Source organism: Cupressus sempervirens, chromosome 9 (assembly GCF_028749045.1).
Source record: "Cupressus sempervirens isolate cs-2001-9-10 chromosome 9, ASM2874904v1, whole genome shotgun sequence".
Taxonomy (NCBI): domain Eukaryota; kingdom Viridiplantae; phylum Streptophyta; class Pinopsida; order Cupressales; family Cupressaceae; genus Cupressus; species Cupressus sempervirens.
Genome location: NC_143126.1, coordinates 675,158,192 through 675,173,190, shown reverse-complemented (window position 1 = coordinate 675,173,190; position 14,999 = coordinate 675,158,192). Strand labels below are relative to the sequence as shown.

Genomic DNA, 14,999 nt, shown 5'->3' with positions numbered 1-14,999 from the left:
GAGGATATGGAGCTATCTAGTTACAACATTCACGATTTGATTGGTACGGAGGAGTCACGTGATGTAGATTTACGCCCTAGTGTTGTTTGTTCACATGATGACATCGAGTCATGTATGAAGCATGAAGCGATAGCAATGGGGTCTCAATTAGACAATGTTGATACTAGTGATGTGGGGATCTCTAATGTTTCATGCGATAATGATTCATGTTGCAACAAGTTTGATATGTCATATCAGATTTTGGGTGATGGCTTAGAGCGCGTATTGTATGATGATAGGTCCCAAGATTGTGATTTATAGGGACTTGTAAATGAGGGGGAAGCAGTGACATGTGAGGATTTTGATACAACATTGGCTTCCACTTCTCTAGAGGAGGTATCAGTAGAGGTACCTAGTAGCACTACCTCGTTAATGGACATGTGCAAGTTTGATAGTGCACATGATTTTAGTGATCATGTGGTGGGCAATGAGGATATAATTTTTTTCACAATGTTGAGTATGGGTTAGAGGACATGTGCAAGAGTTAGTGGTTACAAGTTCCTTATCAGTTGATTGGCCAAATGAACGTTAGCAATAGCATGATTGCCACATCTTTAGAGCATTTTGATGTTTCCTGTCAGATGTTGGTTATCGCTAGTTGGAGTGCTATGACAGAGGAGCACTATGATGGTGGCCTTTTCCTTGAGGAGTTCCATGTTCTCCGAGAGGCTATCAGGATTATGAGACATAATTATATACAATTTGCAAATTGGGGTTCCCTGCTCAAGAGAGATTGTATTTGTTATTATGCCTTTTGTAGAAAGGAGGAGATTGACGAGTTCACCCATGTGCTTAAGGCAATTTCAGAGGTGTTAGACCACCCAATTGACTCTCTAAGAGTCGTAGTTGCAGTTGAGAGAGTTGGCCGTGGAGTTTGGAGCATGTACAACCTACGCCATCCCCAAATCCAGTTCAGTTGCATATAGTGGTGGTTGGTGGTGAGTTGACTTCCACGGATAAGGATGATGGATGTCATGAGGATGTAGTTACTTGAGAGCAGTAGCTATAGATGAGATGAGTGCATTAGTGGAGGATTGAGAGAGCTTCTTTTTGTATCAGGTTCTCTAGAGTTTAGTCCATTGATAGGTGATCTAAGATAGTTAATTTCAGACGCATATATGTTTGTCAAAGGTATGAAACAACTAGTATATTATTGGTATATCAACCTTTTATCATCATATTCATTCAATAACTTCATTTGGAGCCTACAAACTTAAAGAAGACATATGGAAAATTCAAAATAGTGGTTTTGAACATTGTATGCTAAATGTTTGATAATATTTCTTGAGCTTTATAACTATAGATCGTGATCATATTTACAAGAGATATTATAGAATTGAAGTTAGAGCCAGTTGGGTTCTCATAGTGGTTTCAAAGCTTGCATGATAAGTGTTTGACAAAATGTCAAACCGCTAGAATTGAAGTTAGAACTAGATGAGGGTTTTCACACATTGCTACTACAAGATATTTATGAACCGATTCACAGGGTCAATAACCACTTGTTGTGTGGTTTTCACACCATTGACCCATTGCAAATGGGGGCCCCCTCTTTTTGTTTTAGCAAGTAGGAGTCTTTGTCTTAGGTGGTTTTGGTTAGCAACATTTTTTTTTCAAGTCTCCAAGTCCGAGGCGAGTTTGAGTAATTATTGACTCATTGGGAAGTAATTTTTGTAATAAAGAGAGTCAAAATTTAGTAGTAAGGAGATGTGTTTCTATCTTTGAGAAAGGGGGACGAAGTTTGTGAATGAACCAAATTTTGGGGAAATTTTGTAATTTCAAAATTTTCCCTCTTGGGGAAATTTTTAAACTTAGAAAATTTCCCTTCACAACCTTGGAAATTTCTTGCCTTGGAAAATTTTGCAACTTCCGAAATTTCCATCTTGGGGAAATTTCACAACTTCGAAAATTTCCCTACCTCCTCATTTCTCCCAAATATCTCAAGACTCAGGCCTTTATTCGGTGGCAACTTAAACACTGCAATTTTAGAACAATGAGGGGAGGGAATTGATAATTTTCCAAAGGAATTTCCTCTACGGGAAATTTTGCATTTTCAGAAATCTCCCTCTTGTGAAAATTTTGCATCTTCAAAAATTTCCCTACCTCATTTGTACAAAAATCTCAAAACTCAAGTTTTTAATCGGTAGTAACTTAAGCATTGCAATTTTAGAACAATGAGGGGAGGGGATGATAATTTTACAAAGGATTTTCCTCCACAGTAAATTTCGCATCTAAAATTTCCCTCTTGGGGAAATCTCGCATCTTTCGAAATTTCCTTAGCTCCCTATTTCTCCCAACAATCTTAGAATTCGGATCTTTAATTGGTAGTAACTTAAGCATTGCAATTTTAGAACGATGAGGGTAGAGGATTGATAATTTTGAAAAGGATTTTCCTCCTGGGGAAATTTTGCATCTTCTGGAGTCTCCCTCTTGGGGGAATTTTGCGTCTTTTGAAATCTCCCACTTGGGGAAATTTCACATCTTCTGAAATTTCCCTACATTGAGTCTCCCGAGTTTTGCCATCCTCAAGGCATTATAAGATCGATTTATGGCATGAGGGAAACACCATGAACAAGAATAGAGCAAAGGATTGCCAAGGAACGTTCAATGAGAAATTCTGAGAACAATATATCTTGCGGAAATTTCGCATTTACCAAAATATTCCTCTTGGGGAAATTTCGCATCTTTGGAAATCTCCCCAGCCAACTATCATTCTTTGTTGATCACCAAAACCATCCTACCTCTCCTCAAGGAAAAAAATGTGGATAGAGAAATTCATGAAAATTAGAAATGAAAAATAGCAAGGTTGCATGGGTACTTGTACCCACACCCTCGGTACTCGTACCCATTTAAGTACCGGGTACATGTATCCCACGTACTGGGTACTCGGTGGAGAGCATCATAGCTAAGGACCTTGATTAAGATTCTGATTTTTTTTTTCCGGTTTTTTGTTTTTGTATTAGCTTGTTGTTTATCAAACTTAATTCAATACCAAATCAGTTTGAAACTTGATACTCATTAACAATAAACTTTATCACTGTTCAAGTCATAAGTTTATCATTTGCAATATGTCATTGTCATATGGTTTAGGATCTTCTTGTTCATGTTTAAAGTCTGCCTTCTTTGTTATGCATCTAAGCATTTATCTTGTATTATTATTTCAAACATATAGCAAATCTGTAACTGAAAACAGTACATTACATTTGCAAACTTTATCACTGTTCTTGTTTTGAAAAACTATTGTCATCACTCATAATTTTCAGATTTTTTATAAATATAAAAGTATACATACCCAAGTACCTCCGTCCCCTATTATGAAAAATACTTTAAACATTCAGCAATAGGATATATATATATATATATATATATATATATATATATATATATATATTTTTGACTTATGGCTCATAATTTCAAATTTCTTGTTTTGAATGCTCAATGTCATGACTCATGACAGATATTTTTATTTTTATATTTTCTATATAATATTAATTATATAGAAAAAATTAGGCATACACACGTACCCTTGTCCCCTATTTTGAAAAATATGCGTACTTGTACCCGTTCCCGTTCCTGTACCCACGTACCCATGCAACCTTGAAAAATAGTAATAATAAGTGGTTTTGGATTGTTATAAGATTAAAATTATGCCTCGAATTTGCAAAATGGTTGTTTTAAATTGGAATGAATTTTGTTCATTATTGATGTGATTTTACTTTCAGATTTTTTTTGACAAGCTTAATGCTTTTCTCCTTTGTTTTGCAATGTGAATTCAAGAAGGAGAAGCTAGAGAACGAGGTGATGATCAAGGCCTCAAAACTTCAAGTGGATACTACGAGGGGATGACTCAACCCCAAGGACTTGAGTGAGAAGGAAGGATTTATGGTCAAACTATCAACTCGCAAACTCAAGTCAGAATCAAGAGGAAATTCAAGAAAGGATAGAGGATCCAGCTACCTAAGGACATATTCAAGGAAAATCAAGAGAGATCAAGTTCATAGGTTCACGAAGATGCAAGCGATTCAAGTCAATTCCATGAGGAAATTCCGAAGGATGATGAGGTGGCAATTACTTGCCTCCAATAAAAAAATTTCAATTCTAGGCACAACCAATCAAATCATGCCAAGTTTCCTATTTTCTCACTGGTTATCAAAATTATTATAATTTTCTTATTGACCCACAAATCGGTGTCTTCATGTAATTGGTTGAAAATTTGGCTACCTTAATTAGGGTTTGTGGGAAGAAATCTTGAATTGATCTTGGCCCTTCATTGTAATTGGACATCTATAAAAGCCCAAGGCCTTCTTATTTGTAATCCATTAGGTTAGAGGGGCTTAGGAGATTAGCTTAAAGATTGGAGGTAGTATAGAGCTAGGAGAGTAGAGTAGGATAGCTAAGGGAAAGACGCTAAGGGAAAGACTTGATCAAATTGTTGCTATAATGCTTGTCAAAGTAATTGATAATTCATCGTCGGTCCTTCATGGTGAATTGCTTGTTATTGCTTTGCAGTGTTGTATGGTTTCCTCAATCTTTCACTTGGGCTCGATTTCTTTTCATGTTGAAGTAGTTTAGTTCAATGGAAGTTATTGTGGATGTTTTCTTGTTTGACTCGAACAAATCCGGGATACTAGCCTCTTGCTGTGGTAAGAGTGCCTTGCGTGGTAAGCTAATGAAAACACTTAACTTTAATTGATGTTCAATCTTTGGTTTGCATCCCGATGATGAGATTGGAGAGAGGATATTGGTGTGAAAATCATTTTTGTGTTCCTTAGAAGCTTGCACTAGGTGGGTGGAGTTGTTGGTGAGATAACATCAAGTAGAGTCCAAGTCAGTCATGGTTCCTTGCATTTATAGTTAGAAGTAGAAGTAGAAGTAAAAATAGAAATATAGGTTAGAAGTTTAGGTTGGGGTTGAAGAGGAAAAGTTGAACTATATTTTCTTTACACATTGTGAAGCAAAATCTTTAGAAGTGTAAGAGTTAGTATCCATTGAATGAATAGAGTGAGTCCCACTATTAAGAAGTAACCTTGAAGTCATTTCATGATCTTACTTTGCAAGCTTAGTATGAGAGATGACCTTAAATCAAGAGAGGATTAAATATTTGGCGTTTCTCCTTGAAACATTAAGTATTTGATTCTGCATCTTGTAGTGGAACAAAACTCACATCAAGACCACCTTGCATTATTGTCAATGGATGTCAGCCTTTGCCAGTTTCTAGTTCAAACTCTCTTGCTCTTAACCATCGAGGACCTCACAACGGGCAAGTATTGACTTTGCCAATTATATTATTCAATATGACACTTCTACACATAAGCGATGTTGGACTTTGTCATATCTATACTTTTGACGTATTTGACAGGCGGAATGATTTTTGATTGATGTTATGAATTAGGGGCGTCTGAGTCCTATAACTACTTCCAACAACTTTGATCTAATTGAACCTTTGATAGAGCAATACCTTTGTTTGAGCAAGTCATCTTGGACATTTCCTTAGTCTGCTTAGATTGTAGTAACGAGATTCGCCGCGATTCGGGTGAGTCATTTGGGACAGCCAGTTGAGTTACCTTGGTCGAGTCAAAATGACCCGTGACCATGACTTGGCAAGTCAATTGGGGTGACTTGCTTGGCTCACCTAACTCAACTAGTTGACCCAGTTGACTTGTCTAGCTGACTCGGCTGACTCATCTAACTCGGCTGATTATTAATTTTTGTTTTCAAAATTTTCTTAATACATCTAAAATTTACCTTTGTACTTATGTAATCGATGTATGTTACGTATGTGATCAAATTACCATCTATTTCATGATGTTATTGTGTCTTTAAGCTTTATTTGATAATGGGTGCATGGAATGCTCTTTAAATCCTAAAAACTCTGTAATTTCAAGGGTTTCATGACTTTGCTAAGTCATTGCCAAGTCACAGGCGAGTCCGAGCCGGGTCCGAGTCAAGTTACTTTGGCTTAGATTACAGAGTCTTTGTGGGAATGGTTCATGAGAAATGATTCAAAGGCTTAGCCATAAAATTTTGGCGCTTGGCCTTGTTGAAGATAAAGACATCAACCAATAGATTTCATCGCGATCGTAAGAAGGCTAGTGTTAAACCCACAACTTTGCATTGACATGGATTGTCATGAATGCCACACTCTATACAGAACACGCCTTCGCTTTCTTGATTGACAATTCCCTCACACAAAAATCTCTTGTTTTTTTTCCTAGCATCGTATTACTGAAGAATTTTGTGCTCGACCAGGTAGTCATCACCTTGCTGACTCGTCAGCTATCATCAGATACCAAGATTTTTCTATATTTCATGCACGAAAGTGGCCTTGGTGGGTGCATTTTGTAGGGCTGCAATGTCCCCATCCTAAAATAGTAAATTAAATAAATAAAAATAATTGATTGAAATATTATATCAATTGAGTTAAAATACATATGAAATAATAATTAAATAAAAAATAAATAATTAAATAACCCCACAAGCCACCATATGAATAATATTAAGTTTTGTATAGAAATATAAATACTTTCAAATGATACCCAACCTATGTAATAATTGATTGTCATCTATATATTTAAGTCAATAAATCAATATGAATTCAAAGCTATATACAAGTAAGGGAAATCAAAATCATGTTATTTTAATTAATACACGGAGTCACATATAAATGAAGTGATAGTCTAAATAATCAAGACCCTCTGTGCCATATATTTATTGGAGCATCAAAAGGGGAGGAATGCGGTGAATAGAGAAAAAATCACCAAATGGAAAAGAATAACATTGGATATAATGAAACTCCCCAATGTAGGTCAGCGACAACCACATCAGACATGAAACATAGGGATTTGTAGACACGTGGAGTAGAAAGTGTAGCCACCAAGGTTGTTGATTGGTCATTGTCAACAAAGGAAATTATGGGCATTGTTGAGGGGGGAGACAAGCATCATTAAAGCCCGCCAGAATAGCAAAACCACTATCCCCAAGCCACATTCCATGTCACGGGTTTGGGTCATGTGAAAAGGTCAAAGCGACTAAAACCAACGATAGCATGGCCCCGCACAAGGGGAAAAGGTATGTATATGTATTAAGATTTTCATTGGTATATTTGAATATATGTATTTCATTTATGATAGCCAATTGATGTACTTAATATAACCAATGATATTAAAATAAATATATAACCAATTTAGTTCCTTATATGAGGATCACTTGATTTTGAATAATATGAATGAATTATATTTGAATTAATATATTTCTTATTTGAGAAATGATGGACCTTAAATAATGTTGTGTTAGTCTATGGGGCTAACATTGTGAAGGTTGATGAGACTTGAAGCATGGAGCATGTGAGATATTAAGATCTCCATTGTCCGCTATGGCCCAAAATCAATGTGCTAGAATATTCTGATGATATCAACATATGCTTATGTGATTGGCCTTAGATAGAGGATGCCCGTCCAAGAAGAATCTTAAGGGATGCTCTCCCAGGAAGACGACGAGGTAGCTATGAGCTAGGAAGCCTGATCTGGAAACATCCTTAAGATTGGGGTTAAATTAGAGGGTAGAATAATATAATTAGTTTTGTTATTGTTGTGATTCTAACCATTATTTTGCAGGTTTTACTTGTCCCAAACTAACCCTAATAGTGAGGACATTCTAGCTTGAAATTCTTCTTTATCTACCCATTTGTAGGGAATGACAAATCTCTTCCTAGGCTTTTCTCTGTTACCATATTAATTTCATGGTAGTGCTCATCAACCATAGGCAAATCATCGGATCTATAGCCTCCCTAAACATAGAACATAAGCTCTTATCATCATCCCTGAGGGCAGCATCAGCTTAATAGGGTAGATCATCTATTTTCCATTTCATATCTACAAGAGAGAAAGATTAATCTTCCTATATACCAATCAAACACGAGTTTGGGACCCCAATCTATTAAATATTAATATAATAAAGTTGAGCTCCCTAATATAATATACAATACCTATTGCATAATTATATAATGATAATATAATCATTATTATATAATTATATTAACACATAATTATAATACTAATGATATAATAATTATAATGATATTATAAATCACATGACATAATATAATCACATGATATAATTATATTATCTCACAATAATATAATAATTATATTAGTAGTGATATAACTATCATATTATTAATCACAATAATCAATATAATTATTGTAACACAATAATTGTATAATCACAACCTTAATGATATCTATGTTTTCCAGAAGGATTTTGACCATAGCTACAATAAATTCTTGATAACTTCTAGTTCGTCCTCTTGACGCTAACATCAACACTTCCTCTTAGCTAGGCACGGTCTTATATAACTTATGAGTTATAATCTTTTATTCTATGGTCGAAGGGCAATTAGCATATCGTAGCTCTAGGTTGGCCCAAGAAGGGATTTGACCTAGTAATAGAAATCAACAAAACCAAGGTTTAATGGGCTGTACAACGTACTCAAATGACTAGGGGATGTAGCCTATGAGTTAGAGCTACCATAAAACAGAAAGATACATGTTGATTTTAGGATCACTGCAAATGTAATAGCGCTGTTTGTAATTTTTGTTTGTTCCAAATGCAACAATCTCTCTTGCCTTTATATTGAAAATAAGGCAAGGAGAGACATGTCCCTTTATGGGACATGTCTATTCATTATTATGAGATTAATGTAATGACAATTGATTATGTAACTATGCATATATATATATATATATATATATAATATCTTTGAATCATTATTATATTACTTTCTCCTAATAGTATTTTAGATATACATATCTATATATATTATATCTCATAATAGGATATACAAATCTTCAGTAGATTAGTCTCATAGGATTTATTCGACAGAAGCTGCAAAACATCAACAATACCTCTTAGCTAGGGAGGTAACCACATGATATGATATTACCTCAACATCATATCAAGAATGACATGTTTAAGGATATCCTTGATCAAAAGATACTCACCATTAGATATAATCTCATGATATTTGGATTAATGGCCTCAGAATATCAAGTTGCATGATATTCACCAAGTACTCTAAGCAATGGCCTCTTGAATGTGATGTCCCATGATATTCACCAAGTACTCTGAGTAATGGCCTCTTGAACATCAACTCACATGAAATTCGCCAAGTACTCTGAGTAGTGGCCTCGTGAACATCAATTCACATGATATTCACCAAATAACCAAAATGTCCATATGGTATGTGCACACGTACCCTCGATAATACTTATCATACAAACATTATATTCATTGCTTGTTTTAAGGAAACTAATCCACCATGCAAGATATAATCTATCATGATCTGCTTAGACATTATAAGGTATCCATCATAATCATAGTAATACGAGGATGCTGCCCCCCCTGCCCCCCTTTTTGCCCCACGTCCCAGAGATGGAGATGCACTATGAACTTGGGGACTCTGTTCCCTCGTCCCCAGCAACACGACCAGATTCCACCACCTCCCCCAAGGATGAGAGGACATCCCGATGTTGACTATTTGCTGATTTGACTATTTATGTTCAATGTTCAATATTCCTATTCAATGCAATGTTCAAGTATTTTGCTCTTTTACATCTTATATCTTATATTGCAATACATCTTTTCATAACTAGCTGTTAAAGTACTATATTTATAGAATATACAACCCCTCCCTTCCCTTGCCACCGTCCCCTTGCTGTCCCCCCACCATCCCCAAATTAAGGCCCCTCTATCCCCCCGTTCCGCCATCCCCCCGTCCCCCAGGGTGGTGTAACTATGATCATAATAGAAGATTAAGTAATTGTAAGGTCATCACCTTCCGATAACTTTTAAAAATACAAGTGATAATAATTCTGAAGTTGTCACTTCCTCATGATGTACACAAGGGGTAGACCCATACACACGACTTCAAAAGTTTACATGAAGTCGCCACAGATACTCTCATGTGGTTTTGTCATGACACCTGCCATGAACCATACTAGAGAATAAGGGTTTTCACCTCAACCTTCTCTCTCATAGAGAAGAATGTATTACAAGGGATTCCACCTGGAACTTCTTCTTGACAAAGAAACACTAACCTTTTGACCTCCCAGTCAAGGTTACTTGTAATGAAATGTCAAACTCCCTCTGAATCTAATATCAACTTTTTTGACCTCCTTGTACAAGGTTGCCTCTGATGAATTGTCAGACTCCCTCTAAATCTGATATCTATCTTCTTTTTCTTGCAAGAACATCCCCAGAGAGAAAGGAAAAAATCAAGTTAAATAGCTCTTATATACATATAGAAATACAAATAATAGGTTGACTATAAAGAATAGATAAATGTAATACTTAAGAATAATAAATACTTATCTGTACATGTATATCTTTGATCGGAAGATAAGTACTGTAAGAATGACATGATTATTCCTTTCTCACTTGACTGAATTGTCTCTTTAGAGTTATCACTGCCGTTTGTGTATTCTCTTTTTTTCAATGCAATGAATCGACCTTAACTTTTTCTAACGGCCGCTCATACCTTTTTTTTAAATCGGTAAAAGAGGCCAAAGCCAAGAGTAATTAGTATTATGTGTTGTAATTTATTATTATTATTTATCAAGTTCGAGTAGAATCGAATCCAAGACCTTCCAGCTAAGAGGCTCACAATTTACTGTCGTGTTGTAGGCTTGTCTAATGACCGCGCATACTTTGTTTTTCATACTTCTCATCATTTTTTCTCACATTCTTTTCAAACTGAATAACCTTTAGTTATATTCTACCAATTGAAAAGTGATATCCCTTAAAAAATGAGTTACACCTTTCCATCATAATCGCAGCTTTTGTTTTAATTAATATCATTGATCATGATTGACAGTATGAAGAACTTGATCATTTTAACTGAGACCATTATGTTTGCCACTAATATTTATTTCTATTATTTGGGCATTTGAAGCCAGGAGACTCCTAATGGCATCTGACGTTGATTATATAAGCTGTGAACTTCATCGCTGGCTGGCCTATTTTCTAAAACTCCCAATGGCACTTCATTGGCGTTCGATGATATATCAAACCTTTATTATGTGTTGTGTTATTTAAAACATTTTCAGCTTCTGATGGCATGTGTATTGATTATGTCATCTGTGCACTTCATCGCTGGCTGGCTCATTTTCTAAAACTCCTTACAATACTTCTTTGGCATTCGATAATATATCAAACCTTTATTATGTGTTGAGGTATTTAAAATATTTTCAGCTTCTGAATATCTGTGATGACAGAACACATGCATTGAAAATGATTTATGATTTGTTTTTCTCTTCCCATTGATTTGATGAATGCTTGATTTTCACCGTTAAAGCTTGTACACCAAATAATCATAATGAAATGATGACTATCGGTATTACTCCTCTGCCGTTAATATCAAATATCGTTGAAGCATAGACACAACTATATTCATATTAATGCTTGACTGAGAATGCAGTGTGTTATTTATTCCTATTAAAACTTATTATCTATCAACCTCAATGACTTGTCATACGTATCATTGCAAAATAAATTTATTGTGCAACTCTGTATAAGGAATTTTAATTCTGTTTATGATATGTGATATCAAGGGCATAGTTTAACAGGTACATGATTATAAGGTAGCTTGTATCAAGAGAAAACATAATTCTGCTATCTATCATGCCATCGATCTCCTCCGAGGCCATTTCCATATAACTCTCTTCAACTGTTCTGCTTGCAATCAAAAAAGTTCCAATTTGGGATATTGAAAAGGGACAAGGTTTGAACCCACAACCTGGAGAAATCTGCCCCAGAAAAATCTGAATTGGGAGATGAGTAAGCAATTGCTTGTTTCATATTTAACAGTGCTCAGCAGATCTACCTTCAAGCTGTTTAGGCTTTATAGAAGGAATGTGGCTCTGATACCATGCTGATTTTAGGATCGCGGCAAATTTAATTGCCCTGTTGTAATTTCTGTGTGTTTCAAATGCTGCAATCTCTGTTGCCTTCATATTGAAAATGAGGCAAGGAGAGATATGTCCCATAATGGGACATGTCGATTCATGATTATGAGATTAATATAATGACAATTGATTGTCTATTTCTACTATATATATATATATATTTCTGTGTATATATATTTTCAATAGATTAGTCTCATAGGATTTATCCGTCAGAAGCTATAAAACATCAACAATACATATTGTATTTTATGTATCTTGCCTTAAGAAAGCTCTTGCAAAACACATCATTGCATCCCAAGAACTTCCACCATTGAACAAAGATGGTAAATTAGTTTTGATTCCACAAAAGATTATAGATATAAGGGAAAAGAAGTTAAGGAATCGAGTTCTTAAGAATTACCTTATTAAATGGAAAGATCTTCCCATAGAAGATGAATATGGGAGAATGAATTGGTTCTCCAATACCTAAATCTTAGTTTGCTTGTGGGGAAACAATTTTGAAGGGGAGACTGCAATGAACCCGTGATACTGATGTCATTATCACAGAAGATCAATCAACATACAAATCAGATAATAAATGGGTTATCAATATGAGAAACATAAACAGCCAGCAAGCATTAAGTAGAACACTCATGTATGAAAGTTAGACCTCATCGATATCTGAGAGAGGCAGATATTATAAGCTTCCGATTGCTTTGGATCAATTATTGCTGCATAGTAAGGATCAATCAAGAATGGTTACGCAGCAACCCAAGAATATCGATTAAGACAAGTGATAACAAACAACAATTAATCAAAGAAGACATTGATTATACAAATAAACAGCAATTTACATACTGAACTAACTAGTTTATTGAAGAGATGAACATCTAGGATTTGGAAGAGATATGTCCCTTAGACATTCAAGAGATGCAACCTCTTTGATATTGCAAGATATATAATGGATATCAAATTCGTTCTTTCAATCATCAATTATTTCTTATTCCCCTTGACATCCTTATTGTATTAATAATGTGAGCAATTGCCATTGGCATAAACTGGCTGGATATATATCAAGTTCAAAATCAGGAAGAACACCATTGTTGTAAGTTTACAAAGACAAAGCAGAAACATCACCTCATCACTATAAGCGATATCAATTATATTTGCATATTCATCAAGATAAATCAGGAATAGGAAATCACCCATTTCTATAAGCAATTGGAAAGGTAATTGCAAATAATTAAGGTGAGGTCATACGTTACAATATCATGGCTTTCTGTGATATTCAGAATATTGCAGGTTTGTGAATGATCATGAGTAGCATTAAATCGCTATGAGCAATAGGAAGTTATTGTAGCCTACTTCTCATTGTTGAATCAGAAAAGGCTGCCGATAACATTGGTTGCATAATCCAGATTGCGCAGTTCTGATTGCATATTTCATATTGTTTAGCAGAAGCACAGATTGGATATTATAGATCGTCCTTGCACAATTGTCATCAATCATGTCAGAGAGAGGATATAATCCTAACGTTGATTGCATTGCACTAAGTTCAGATATATTGATCAAAATCAGCTTGAATATATATAAGTGTCGAATCAGTGATAGCAGTGGTATTGTCCTCATATATCATATAACATCAGGCATCAATACCTTAGAAAGAGGTATCGTAGACAATTATTCTTACAATTAGTGACTTGAATCACTATTATTTTAGCGTTATTATAGACTTGAAGGAAAGAAGTCTTGTGCAATTGATTTTTGAAAGTTAATTGTCCCTATTTTTTAAGTTACAACAAAAGGGCACACTACATTGTACTTTGCAAGAAATCCCCTTAAAATGTCCGAGGATAGTAACCAGATGCTTCTTTTTGTGGATAAACTCACCAAAGTGATCGGGTTTGCTCCATGCCGTGCAAACCAAAAAGGATGCGGGACCACAAAATTGTTTTTTCTTTTGTATCTTCAAATTAATGGCAAGCAATAGGGCTCAAATTTCACTTTAAACTTCCTGGAAGACCTTTTCAAGATTGTTGGACCTCTTAATCAGTAGCAGAGGCGGCCAGTATATCAATAGCTGAATAGAAAGAAATGGATGATATTGTGAAACATGCCCTGAGATTGGATATAATAAGAAAAGTATTGTTTTCCGAAGTAGGAATGCCTTTCATACTAACCAGTGCATACTCAGGCATTTGAATGGATACATTCAGAGACTTATAGTATATCCGCACTAATGCCTATTTGTCTTTGTGATCTTCCTAGGGAAAACAGAAATATTTTGCAAAATGATGGAGGGATGTGACAAAAGGATTTGAAAAAGCATGATAAAGTGGCAACTTGGAATGAAATTATTTCAACTTTGAGATTGCACTGCAATGCCATTCAGATTAAGTGCCAAGGTTAACCTGAGAGTTTGATTGCATAAGTTAATATTAATATTAGTGGGTAGATACCTAAACCTGTCCATGAGATATTGCTGAAGTTTCTTTGTAGCCATGGAATGTGCTCTAAGTATAAATGCAATCATATGTAAGTGCACATTCTTCTATGCAAGTTTCCTGAAATAATAATTGTGATGTTTGACAATGTTCTCTTAATCTATATGTTCTGATTTTTTCTGCCTTAGGAATTTTATCAAACACTTCCCTTGCAGCCTCAGTTTGCTGATGTTTGTTGTTTTGCTATGATTTTTGAATGCCAATGATATTGATGAATACAAATGATTGCAAAATAACTAATTGGAAAGCAAAATAACTAATTGGAAATCAAAGTGATATGCAACTTCTTTTTATTATTTTCCAAATGCAAGTACATGAAATTCTGATGTAAAATGCACACCTACAGCCAAGAGCTATTTTCACAAACACTTGGTATGCATCCTATGACTATGCAATGAGACGTTTTTACAAACATTTGGCATACAAACTGAACAGCTGAATTAAGTTGATTTCCCTTCAATACTTCAATGTTCACAATGACTGAATACTTTGGTAACAAAAAGACATATATTACTTGTCA

The 14,999-nt window shown here is 35.1% G+C and overlaps 1 protein-coding gene across 16 annotated transcripts in view; it reads left to right on the top strand.

The window, feature by feature from the left end:
- Positions 1-14,999, top strand: part of LOC149540536 (uncharacterized) — a 205,459-nt gene that overhangs the window by 78,899 nt on the left and 111,561 nt on the right. The gene's annotated exons all lie outside the window — the stretch shown is intronic.